This window comes from Ochotona curzoniae, unplaced genomic scaffold (genome assembly GCF_017591425.1).
Source record: "Ochotona curzoniae isolate NIBS_2020 unplaced genomic scaffold, NIBS_Ocur_1.0 contig_2210, whole genome shotgun sequence".
Lineage (NCBI taxonomy): Eukaryota > Metazoa > Chordata > Mammalia > Lagomorpha > Ochotonidae > Ochotona > Ochotona curzoniae.
This window is the reverse complement of record NW_024465369.1, coordinates 18,742,771-18,756,555: the sequence shown is the minus strand read 5'-3', so window position 1 is coordinate 18,756,555 and position 13,785 is coordinate 18,742,771. Positions and strand designations below refer to the sequence as shown.

The following is a 13,785-nucleotide window of genomic DNA, read 5'->3' as shown; positions in this document are numbered from 1 at the left end:
TACAAACATCTACAGGACATGTATTTCAATTGCTGTTAACACTGAATTATTTTTGATAAGCTACAATGACATTTCCTTCCTTTAACATTTTCACGAAAATGTATGTGATCTTTTTTAATGCAATTATATTTTCCACTGTTAACATTACTATTTGAGAGACTTATATATAACAAAATATCTGGACTATACCACATTAAATTATGAGTTCATCTCAGCTCACTTTTTAAGGACATTAAAAAATCCTAGTGCTAATCTAATTCCTCAAAATAAGTCAGGGACATGGCTCACTTAGGAAACACATACTAGATATACTCTGTCTTCCAACAATTTTCCATAATTTGAACATTTCACACTAATTCTCAACTGTGGACAATTTCCCCCTGAGTGTGTGTTAATGTCTGTAGACACTTATGGTTGTCATAATTTGGTGCGTCTGCCTTTGGACTCTGGTCAACAGAATGTATGTTTGTTGTTAAACTTGATGGATGCTACCAAATACACAACACACATAAGACATTCCTAACATCAAAGAAGTATTCAGCCCAAAACATCGGTAGCATCCAGTGTGCCTTAAATCAATATTATAGTGAAGTTTCAAGTGTAATTGTTTTATGTAAACATGCCTTTTTTCATACCAGTAAACAACATGATTCAAAAGATAATAATCCAGACATAGGGATCATTTACTACTGAGTCAGGTACCATTTTAGTATTAGCTCACTTAACCTGCATCGTATCATTGAATTGAACATAACTACCAATATCCTGTTGCACAGATGAGAAAAAAAGATAATGTCAATACCTCACTCATCATCACTGTGCTTCCAAGACACTGAGCCAAAATGCAAACTATGGGGCTAGGACCGAGTCGTGCTATGATGGATTAAGCCACCACTTTCAAAAATAGCGGTTCAGGTTCTATTACCCTACCACTCAAACCAGCTCTCTAATGACATGCCTGGGCAAGCAGCAAAAGGCAAATCAAGTACCTGAGCCCTGGCCATACACTTGGGAAACTCTAAAGGCATTCCAGGTTCTAGCTGTAGCTTTGTTCAGTACAGGCTGCTGCAGCCCAGTGTGTGGAAATATGTCTGCAAATCTCTCTGCCTGCCTGCCTCTCTCTCTCTCTCTAACTCAATTTTTTAAATTAACAAATTTTTCTCTTAAAGATTTTTTTCATTTATATCAAAGTCAGAGAGAGGTTGTTTATCAGCCAATTCCCTCCCTAAATGGCAATGGTCACAGCTGAGCTAGCACAAACCAGGAGCCAGGGACTTCACCCGGGTATTCCACATGCGTGGAATCAAGCACTTGTTCCATCATTTGTTAATTTCTCGGGGAACAAACCAAAAGCAGAAAAGCCGGGACCTGTGCCTGCTCAATATATCAATATTGAAGGCGTTGGTTTCACTGACTGTATCTTGCAGTGGTCCCATAAAAAAATTCTCTTTAAAACTGATTTAAAATGTACATCACCAAATCAACAGTATGTACTCTTAAGTAAATTATTATGCACAGTTATTGCAATAAGTTCATTCTAAAGTGGCTGTGCTTTAGGCAAATTTGTGAAAATGTCTATCTGCTACATGCAGGTTTCTGGATAGGATTATGGATTCAGGCTCTGGAACTCGGGTCCTGGGTGGTAGCTGTGATAGCCTCAGCCATCTCAGTTCCTGCCACACACATGAGAGAAAAGGATTCATTTCTGGCTCCCATCTCTCAACCAAACCATGGGGGATATTCCCAAGAATTGAAGAGTGAGTCTTGGTTTCACTCAAATGATTAAAAAAATATATTTTCTAAATTTTTCATGCAAATCGTAATTTAAGTTTATTTTGATTTGAAAAAAACTGGCACCTAAGTTACATAACACACATTTTCAAGAACTTGCAGAAGGCCCCCTATATTGGTGTCATACTAATCAAAAAAATTCTTAAAGATTGATAAAGATTTCATATTGAATAATAACTACAGAAACTCCTATGATAACTTCTCTATTGGAAAATTTCATTCCTGATGATCAATAAAAGCTCAAGCACACAGAAGATGGTCAATAAGTCATTATTTACTCAAGAACTGAAATTCATTTCAGCTTTAGCAAATGAACTCAAAATGTTTGAAAAATTAAAAAATGTAACTAAATGAAACAGCACACACTAACAGCAACAACAAGAAAAGAGAAAGCATTTAGCTATGGAACAGTAGGATATATCAGCAAGGCCCATTACATCTTTAAATGTCTCATATTTTGAGTAAAGCAGAGTTATTAGCTACCAAAAATTGTCTCAGAGTGATACAAGCTTCTCAACTAAAAAGCACAATGCACTGGTTTGCAATCCTTTCCACTATTAAAAAAAAAATAGCACACAGACTTAGTAGCATAAACACCAGACATTTATTTCTGAAAGTTCAGGATGTTAGAAGCTCAAAATGAGCATTCCAGCATATACGGTTTCTTTTGAAACCTCTCATTTATTTGAAGATGGCAGTGTCCTCCGGGTGGCCTTGTCCAACCTTTCTTCTTTGCTTTGTTTCATTTTCTCCACCGCATCACATCTTCTTTTTAAAATATACTGGTTACAGTGGATTGGGGCTACATTCTGATCACCTCATTTTGAACTAAGTCATCTCTTTAAAGAGGATATCTCTATTATGGTACCTCGTAAGGTACTAGCTATCAGAATTTGAACACAGAAATTTTGAGGTGACCTAATTAACCCATTAAAATGTGGGAAACTAAATTGCTAAGAGCTCAGGAGACTTAATCTAGCTAGAACTTTGACCTAAAACACTAAAAGAGAGGTCTGAAAATTAAACAAAGATATTTAAAGCAATTATAGAGATTTATGGAAGAAGCTAGGACCTGCATTATGGCACCCCAGCATCCCACAAAGGCTCTTGTTCAAGTCCCTGATGCTCCATTATCTTATTTTTTTTTTTTTTAAGATTTATTTTTATTATTTTTTCATTGGAAAGGCGGATATACAGAGAGGAGAGACAGAGAGGAAGGTCTTCCGTCCGATGATTCACTCCCCAAGTGAGCACAACGGGCCGATACTATGCCGATCCGAAGCCAGGAGCCTCTTCCGGGTCTCCCACGCGGGTGCAGGGTCCCAAAGCCTTGGGCCGTCCTCAACTGCTTTCCCGGGCCACAAGCAGGGAGCTGGAAGGGAAGCGGGGCTGCCGGGATTAGAACCGGCGCCCTATGGGATCCCGGGCGTGCAAGGCGAGGACCTTTAACCACTTGCGCCACCGCGCCGGGCCCGATGCTCCATTATCAATCCAGCTTCCTGCTCATGTGCCAGGGAAAAGCAGTGCAAGAAAACACAGATACCTGGGCCCCTGCTCCCTTGTGGGAGATGAGATGAGGCTTTAGGCTCCTGGCTGCAGCTTGATACAACTCTGCACATAGTGACATTTTGGAAGTAAACCAATGGATGGATGGAACATCTATGTTTTCCTTCCTTCTTTCCAACTCAGCCTTTGAAATGCATTAAGTCTTTGAAAACAGATAACTGTAATAGAAATAGAAGATGACATCCCAAAGTAATACCACAGGCGATCAAAATAGAAATGTACTTGGGTCTACAAATGGCAATCAGAATCTCACTGATGATCCTGTAACTTCCCTCCACTAGACAGGAAAGAGGAAAAAGTAAAAGGTAGGAAAAACAAAGGTCTGACTGGAAAGGAATAAGAATTGAATACCAATAATGTAGTGAGAAAAAATGCATATTCAATATTTGTCTTCATCAGTGAGAACAAAATACAATCTTAAATTCCTTTGCTCCTCAACTTTAAGTTAGATTTTATTTCTGGTTTTTTGTTTGTTTGTTTCATTTCTTAAAATCACAGACACATCAAAATGCCATGTTGAGTCCAAGATTGCTGTTTTCTAGAATTTAGAAACTGCTTCTTTATGCTGCCCCAAAACAAGCAACAACATACCTGCAGGACATGCTTTTTTCCCACTCACTCCTGAGGCAACAGCACTTGTCTCCAGAGCTGTCAGCCTGCCCAGCAGGTCAGCAGACACAGAGACAAAGACGTGAGTCAGGTAGCCCAGGAGGAAAAACATGGCACAGTAAATACTGAAGCAGGGGGTCACAAAGGTGGACTTTCTTAAAAAAAAAAAAAAGTACCTATCTGGAAATAAGACATAGAGTGATCAGGCACACTTCTTAAATTTAAGTAAATCACTGATAAATTGCTAATCTGTGTTTTCCAACATACATTTCCAAGTAATTCTTAGGTTTGTTTTTTTTTTTAATCTTGGATTTTATGTTCCTCTCTCTCTCTTCCAACCACAGCAACCAAAACTAAGTCTTCCATTTCGATCTCTGCCTGCCTAAGCATCCTAAACTGTTCTTGCATCATATGATTTGGCTCATCTTTTCTAAACACTGCATGCACACCATGTCTTACTCTACTTCTTCCATTCATGATTCGGACCCACCCCGCTGAGCGATGAATCACACTACCTGACAGTGCACTCTGACTTTGGTCACACCTGTCTTTTCCTTATTTAAGGATATGATAACAGTCAGACCAAAATGCCATGCTTCTCACACTGTACAGAATGACATCTGTCATTTCCAAGGCTCAGGTGAAATCCAACAACTCCCAAGGCATACCTTTAAGTTGTATAACACAGGGCTGGGTCAGACTATCTTTAGATGCCTCTTGTGGTGCCCACAGAATAAACATTATGAATGTTGAACTCACCACCTCATCCTCAAAACATGTGCCTTCACTCTCCAGCCCCTTCCTATTACACAATCAAATCAGTCACTGAACTCTACTAAACTGACCTCGGGTACATTTCTAAAATTTAGTACCTCTCCCTTTCTCTTTCTCCATCCCCTTCTGCAAAGAAATGTTTCTGCACATGCCTAATGGTCCAGATGCCACTTACTTGTGGAAGTTTTACCCGAAGTCACCAGGCAGACCCAACCAAGTCTTTGTATCCCGGTTTTAACATTTTCTATAAATGACTTTTAAAAAAAAAAGATTTATTTATTTTTATTGGAAAGGCAAGTAGACAGTTGATAGAATTATCATAAAGATAGTAATTCTAAAAACAGCATTTCACTTGCCATTTTGCAAAATAAGGATTCAAGCTTAAAATGTCTGGGTTCATTCAATAAATTCTCCAAACACTGGGTTGTGCAATGTGAAAAGGAGCAGTGGGAAAATTAGTGTATTAAACTCAAACTGCTTACTGTCATAAGATTTACAAACTCATCAAAAATACAAACATAAAAGCTAATGAAACTCGCAGAGAAAACAGGGAGTTTGCATGCAGTTGAATGGAAAAACAAGGCAGCATTTTGATGTGTAAAGCATTGTTCAAAGTACAGAACAGAAAACACACAGACCTGTTCCCATGAGTTAGCCTGAAACTCAAGAGAAAAATACGTGAATATATTGCTGCACTGAAGAAATAATACATTCCTTTTAAATTGAAAAAGTGTGCTTTGATCTTTTTCTCTCTTCTTTATATTTACTTTCACAAAGTAGTGTTAACAAACAAATAACCTGGGCAATATAACACAAATTTTGGCAATATACTATCAGCAGTGTAATAGAGAAAATATAATACTTTAGTTCAACCTTGTTTCTGATCAATTAGCACATGGAAAAGAAACATGGAAACAAAGTAGCAATAATAATATTTGAATGAGGTGTTCATTATAAATTCCATCTAAAATTATTGTGAAAGGCAGGTACTTTATTTGCAGAAATACATACCAATTGTGGTTTATATCATAAAAAGACATTCTTTATATATATGATATATATACATATCTTCTGTCTGTATATATATATGTCTATCTTGTCTGTTACTCATGTCTATAAAATCTTCTGACAAAATGATTTATATATTTTATATTTAAATATATAAAATGTTTATATATGTGCATATAAATTTATAAATATATTTATAATATGTAAAGAAATGTGCTAATATATTAAATCTATATTTAAATGTATATGCAAAAGTGTAAAGCAATATAAAATGTACACAAACACACACACACACAAGCATACTATCAACAGAATCAGTCCAGCCTCAAAAATTCTGCAGTCCTCATTTGTCAAGTGATTTCATAGTTCTATAGAAAATTTATATAAATTAATTTATGATATATTTCTCATTTTACATGTAATCTCTTCTTGGATGTAATCTTCACATTGTGTTTACACTCAGTCAGGCTAGATATATTACAATATGCTATCAAAACACGATGCTACAGAAAATCTTCTGAGATAAAATAGTAAAACTGGAAAACAAAAAAAAACTTGCATTTCTCTAAATGAAAGCATTATATTAAAGATAATTTTTAAAAATAGTCACAAGTCTCAGAGTCAAGAGCTGATGTTAATCATATAATCTTTGCAAAAATAAGCAAAAGAATAGTTTAAACATGTCAGCAGCATCCCCACTTAAGATAGGTAGAGTAATTGTTATAACAAAACATACCCGGCCCTCGAAGAAGCACCCATACATCCTATAACCCTTCTTCTCAAAATCCGAAATCTAAAAAGTAAAAATTTTAACCAAAGACCACATGAATTCAAAATTACAGTCTATCTGAATGATATGGCTCAGCTTGTAAGTAGGTCCTATCCATAATGGAAAGTCAAACTGAACCATTATAAAATTATGCCCTAGCTACAATTCTAAAATCTTTGTATGTGTTTGCACATTTTTCTGCTGATGAAGTTTCATAACAGAACACTGTAAACAGATGTTCACTTTATAATTACCACATGGCAATATATAGGGTTGTGAGCATCTTGTGAATAATGATGAGAAAAATGTCTGAGTCAGAAATAAGAAAAAATATATATGCTGATTTCAAAGTATTTTAACTTTACCCAACATTTTCCTATATCTTACAGATGAGACAATTTTTCTGTTTGGTACCATAACTACTTTAAGAATATAGCATTTCCAGTTTAACATTCTGATGCATAAAAAACACAGAAAAACATTCTTCACAAAAAAGCAAAATGACCAAAGTAATAAAACTTTAAAGCAATAGTCAACATTAATTAATGTTTGTTTGTCAAGTATCACTCCAAAGCTTTTACACCTGTTACCTGATTCATCCTACATAATAACTCCAAAGGTTTCATTATTTTATTTGACAAATACAGCAAAAGGAATTAAAAATCAGGTGTATGTGATTAGCATAGAGCAAAAAATTAGAACCTAGACAACATGGTTTCTGAGCCTGGCTCTCTATCCACTAATTTATATGAGCCCTTAATAAGAATATTTAATCACTGTGAATTCTACTCAATGAATTAAACTATTTGACAAACAACAAAAACATGTCTTACATTTGAAGATACTTGCTTTAGCTTCCAAAAACTACAAAATTTTTATCTTACTTCATCCCTTAAAATGCGTAATTATAAAATGCACATGTTATATATGATAACACCTCAAAAGTATCTGAAAAGGTATTCAAGTTTATTTATGCAAAATATTTTTAAATCCACTCAATTGAGTTGCCATCAAAAGTTCCTGGAATCTATATTATAAAAAATATTCATGAATATCAAAAGTTGATGAGTTTATTTCAAATAGTTTTTTTTTGGTAACATATGCATATATTTATTTGGTTTTTTTTCTTTTTTTTCTACATTTACTTGTTTATTCCTTAAAATCTGTATTTAAAAAAATGTTTTTTCTGTGTTAAACAAGTAGGTTTTCTTTTTTTTTTTAATTAATTACATTTCATTTTGTGACACAGTTTCGTAGGTTCTGGGATTCCACCAAAACCTCTTCATACCCTCCCCCCAGGTGGATTCCTCCACATTACTGCAGTAGTATAGTTCAAATCCAGTCAAGATTCTTTCATGGCAAGCGTATACAAAGCATAGAGTCCAACATCTTATTAAACAAATAAATTCAACGGTTTCTTGGAGAAACCATCTCTGGTCTGAAGGCAGAGCTGGCAGAATATCATCTCGACCAATTAAAAGCCACAACATAACATCAACAATAATTTACAACATTAGGAAGTTAATTGACATGGTATTGAATAACCAATATGTTAGAAAATTCAAGTTCTTAATCATATCCTGTGACTACTTCATTGACATTTCAATTTTATTTTATATACTACTGTCTTCTATGCACCTTATAATGGCTATAGCGTACTATTCAGCTCTCTCATGTCTATTTTCATTTTAGTATTTACCAGTTTATACTATTGAAGCATAATTTTTGCTGAACTTGTTAGATTTTAGGATAGTCAAAACTGGTTTATAATGCTAACAAGGCATATGTCAACAATTGAGGCACAGAACACTTTTAGGAGGGATGTGCAGAGTAATCTTCAATACCTTAGTGAGACGTAACTTATCTTTGTGTCCTACCTAGTAAGGTATATGTGAGTCCACGTTGATCATTTCCTGTCTGGTTCTAAGCTTTCCTTGTTGTTCTCTATCTGTAATTGATAGTTTAAAATTTTAAGATGTAACACATTTTAAACATTGTGCCATATGCAATTCTTATCATAAAGAGACAGCAGATAAACCTACATGCACATTTTTCATGAAAACAGGCATATTAATAGCACAAAATGTTTGACTCATGACAATGATCATAAAGTGAAAGATAATGGTAATGTACATGTAATTTGATAAAGTAATTTTTACAAATAGATTCAAAGTATGCAATGACTATGGTCTTAGACCCTAAATATACACATTTCAAAAATGTTTGTCCTCAGATAGCCTGCATTTTCAAATACATTGCTTTGTTTACTTACTGAAAGTCAGAATTAAAGAGAACAAGCTGGGAATCCAAGCAGCAGCCTAATTCACTGTGCCACAATATCCATCTCAATCTCTTAATCCCAGTTTCTAAATTGTGTGAACTCACCTGCTACATGTTACTTTTGCATTAGACAGTGATTTACACTTGACTCAGTACTGTTAATACCTAACAGGTGTCTAATAAATATACAAATGATTATTTAATGAGCAAACATATGAATGAGTTAAATATGTCATTCAGCAAAAACTTAAGATCTAAAACACTTCAGTTCTGACAGGCCAAAGTAGGGTACAATCACAGTGAATCATACCTGAAATGTTACAGAAAATTTCTTTTAAGAATTTATTTTGCCCACAGCAATTAATCTTCAAAACATCGTAAAAACTGATTTAAACTGCAATAAGGAAACAAGTTTCTTAAGAAGCCCAGAATCACCACTCAAATCCACATCTTCTGTGAAATTGAGCCATTTCCCATTGAATAGACCTCTCAAAAACAACAGATTACACCTTAATTCAAACCCATTTTCCTGAAGATTGCAATAAAAGCTGAACATATGGCAAACAAATCATCTTTTAAGTTCCTTATAAAAATAACTTCCTGGCATTTTTAAACCATGCAATGTCAATAAAATAGTTATTCTTGCTCCAAAATACCTAAGAACTTTTTGCTTATTAAAATCGTATGTAAAATATACATTCCAGACCAGTGACTATAAAACATTGCTGCCTATTGCTACCATCAAGTTAATTTTACATAGCCTATGCAAAATATTACTTTAAAATTAAGGGATAGCTAAAATTATATTTATGGGGTCATATGTTTTGGTATATATAGACATTGTGTAATGTCCAATAAAAGCAATATATTCATCGTTTCAAACATTTAACATTTAGAGAATTCAATTAAGCGAATTTCTGGGTAGAATTAATCGATCAATATGTCTTTAGAATTCCAAGAGTAATTCCATTGATCAGTCAAGCATATAAACCATCTTTCTGTGTTTTTCTAGACTTAATTTTATTACATTCTTAGAATATTAGGGCCAGATGACTTTACATCACATAATGGCATAAAATATTTAAAAATTATCAAGGGACAAAACCTTGACTTGATATGGCAGTATCCCATACTAAGCTACTCATTCAGACCCAGTGCACTCAACTCCGAGTTCAACTTCATACTAATGAGCCTCAAAAGTCAACAGAAGTTGCCCTAATAAAGTGGGTTTTTGCCATACACATGAAAATTCATAATGGCACACCTGGTTCGTTCCAGGATTGCCTTTTTCTAACTGCTGTGGCCATTTGGATCAGATGGAAGATCTCTTTCTCCCATTTCTATCTGTATCACTTTGTTTTCCAAATTATTATACATCTTCAAAAATAGATTGAGAAAAGTAGCAGAAACCACCATATGCATAAAATAATATACAAATGTTCATGAAAATAATTATATGCATTAAAAGCCATATTCCCTTGTCATTACTTTTATACATCACATGAAACAATCAATAATAAGCAAAGCCTGATTTAAACTTTTAGAATAGAGTCTAAGATACATAAAATGTTTATAATAAAACAATTCTCTCAATTTTTGATCATTATTTTATACATTTTATATAAGCTAAACTCATTTTTGATGTTATTTGCAATGCAGAATTTGTGACTCACATTCTAGGCGATTAAAACATTTTGGGTACATCAAAGGATAAATTTTTGCTATTTTCCAAAGAAGCAAATCTAAACAAAGGAGGGACAAATGAAATATTCTGTTATTATGATTTAGGATTGCCTCTAGGTTAATCACTGTTGCTATAGCATTATTTCTTAGACTGAACAATAGCAGTTAGAAAACTGCATTAATAAATGCAGCAAAGTTTGATTTAATTGATAATTGTTAAGAATAGATACACTTACATACACTTTGGAAGAAATATCCATCAGCTTTAATTGTAAAGAAGTGGAATATAGAAAACCGTTACAATTCACAGGAAACCAGTACATAATAAGAAGACAGGTATGCTGATAGCAACAAACCAAGATTTGTTCAGATCTACAATATTAAACATGGGAAGATAGTTTCATTTTGATGAGAAACATTTATTTTCATTCTGCTATACTTGAGCACTAAATTCTATTTTTACATTTATAACACAATGATACTAAGACCTCCAAGTATACGTTCAACATATATATGATAATAGATATCTGCTAATTTTCTTACTAGCATTGTTTGTACTCGATACATGTAAATACAACTCAGATCTAGCATCAACTCAAAATTCTAGTCTTGTTTTTGACTCAGAAGTTAAGTTTCCAAATGGAATGGCCACATCTCATATAGGAGGGTCTGATTAGAATCCTGGCTGCTTGGGTTTCTTAGGTATGTGTAGGTATTCTGCTTGGGTATATATAGGCATATCCAAGATTTGTTATCCAGCTTCCTTCTAATATTTATTTTTAAAAAACATATTTGCTTTGATATTCCAAAGTATCGTATATATGGAATCAGACAGTTTACAATGATGTTTTTGCATACATTAGTTCATTCCATTTTAGGGCAGGGTGCCCATTGCTAGAAAATACTATGCTTAGCTTATTAAATAACTGAATGATTAGTTCATTGTCTCAAGTTTATGGTGATTATGAATAATGATGATAAAATATTTATGAATCAAATTTTGTCTGAATATAAGTTTTCAATTATCTTACCTACATAACCAGTAGTGTCATTACTGAGCTATGTATTAAGTTTAACTTCATTAACCAGCCTTTCTACTCCTGGGAATTTACCTAAATAGAATCAGCAGATGTGTTATTTGTATCTCCATGTTATAGCATCTCAATTCACAATAACAAACCTCAATGGTTAAATGGATAAAGAAAATATGTTATATATACATGCTAGAATATATTAACCTATAAAATATACTCTGCCATAAAAAAAGCATCTGCACCCTACTTAAAAAAATACGACTCCCAATTAAACTAATAAATTCAACTTTATACTACAATTGTAGGTTTTCTAACTTTGCCTACATTTAGTGTGTCATAATACATTTAAATATCAGAAAGTTGAAATTGCAACTTGCACTGAAGGACTATACTACTGTGATAGCATGGAGACAAACTGGGGGATCGGAAAGGGGGTCAAAGAAGTAGGGGAGAGTAAGAGAGGAACCCCTATTCCTATAAAACTCTATTATGGAAAGCAATAAATTAAAAAAAGTTTAAAAGAAAGAAACTACTTTTCAACAAAATAGTTTCAATTGAAAACCATTATGCTCACTGAAATAAGCCATTCTGCAGAAGAAAAATATTCAGTTATGACTGAATCCCAAAAAAGTGTAAGAATGACGCTTATTATTTGGTTATTGTTTATACATGTTGTAGCTACTCCCGTTGAACGGTATCCCTTCTACGTTGTAACTTGCTAAACATCATGGCTAGTGGTGCATTAAGCCTGGAATTACAAAATAAATTGAATGTCAAGTTATTGCCAAAAGCAAAAGAAAGAGAGGAAAAGAAGGAAGGAAGGAAGGAAGGAAGGAAGGAAGGAAGGAAGGAAGGAAGGAAGGAAGGAAGGGAGGGAGGGAGGGAGGAAGGGAAAAAGGGAAATTTGGTTATCTCCTTAGAATTATACTTCTGAAATACATGAAATCTATTCCCTTTATATTAATAATTATTAAATGTACAAAAACAAAAAAAGTTTATCAAAATAACTGGGTTATTTCCATTTTCAGTTACAAGTTCTGAGACTTTTTAATGCTTCATATTTTCCCCATTTCTTCAATCTAAGTATTTTTTATTTTATAGTAACAGGTATGTAGTGGTATCTTGTTTTTCATTTGTATTTCTCTAACAGCCAATGAGTTTGATCATCTTTTAATAAGCTTATTTCCCATCAATTTATGTTTTGATAAAGGGATTGCTCACCTTTTACCCTTATGTTCCTATACTCATAAGGGAAACCTGGAACAAACTCCGAGATCCCAGCTTTGGGTCCAGTTCAGCCCCGAGTCCAGCCCAGCCCTGGCCATGATGGCCAAATGGGGAGAAAACCAGTGTATTTCTCTGAAATTCTGACTTTTAAGTGAGATAAACAAATATTTTTTTAAATTATTTTTTTAAATTATTTTGCTGCAGTTAAATGCATTCATTCTAAGAATTTTACGTCTTAAGTCACAGATGTTTTTCCTCTTTTGAAGACACTAAATTGTTTATTCTACATTGATCCTTAATCCAGTTTAACTCAATATTTATTGAATATGTCAAACACAGGTCAATGGCATATTAAAATTATGTTTTTGCTTTTTATTTGCAAGGCTGAGTCACACAGAAAGAGATCTTTATCTATCTGCTTGGTTCCTCTCGAAATGGCCTCAAAAGACAGCCCTAGACCTCTCTGAAGCCAAGATCCAGGAGTGTCTTCAGTTCTCCCACATCTGTGCAGCAGCCCAAGCACTTGGTTCATGCTCCTCTGTTTTCCCAGGCAGAAAATCAGGAAGAAGGATCAGAAGTGAAGGATCTGGGATGCAAACCTGCACACACACAGGAACACAGTGCCAAGGCAGCGGCTTCACCAGGTGTACCACAGCACAGTCCTAACACCTGCCCAGTGGTTTCTAACATGTCACTGTTTCAACTGATTATCCATCTGCAGGGAATTTCTTCTACAGGCTTGAGAAAATTATCAAAATTGGGAGATCTGGACTATATTTTTGTGATTAAGACATATTAATATACAACATTATGTGCAGAAATTTCCAATTAAAACAATCCCTAGAATAAAGAGATTTCACTATATTTGCACACTACAGGTTAAATGTGAAAACTAAAATGTCCCATTCTACATGCTTTATTTCTAACACAAAAAAGAAAATAGTTAATCAATAATAAATGCAATGCTAGTTAATCTGAAATTGCTTGAATTTAGCCAGCTCATGACTTTCCATTTGGGTCGCACTCCATCACAATATATTATAA

At 34.1% G+C, this 13,785-nt stretch overlaps 1 protein-coding gene and 1 pseudogene across 5 annotated transcripts in view; both read right to left on the bottom strand.

Annotated features, from left to right (window-relative positions):
* LOC121150789 overlaps nt 1-7,116 on the bottom strand; it is a 35,672-nt pseudogene extending 28,556 nt beyond the window's left edge.
* GALNT13 (polypeptide N-acetylgalactosaminyltransferase 13) overlaps nt 1-13,785 on the bottom strand; it is a 426,836-nt gene that overhangs the window by 298,320 nt on the left and 114,731 nt on the right. The gene's annotated exons all lie outside the window — the stretch shown is intronic.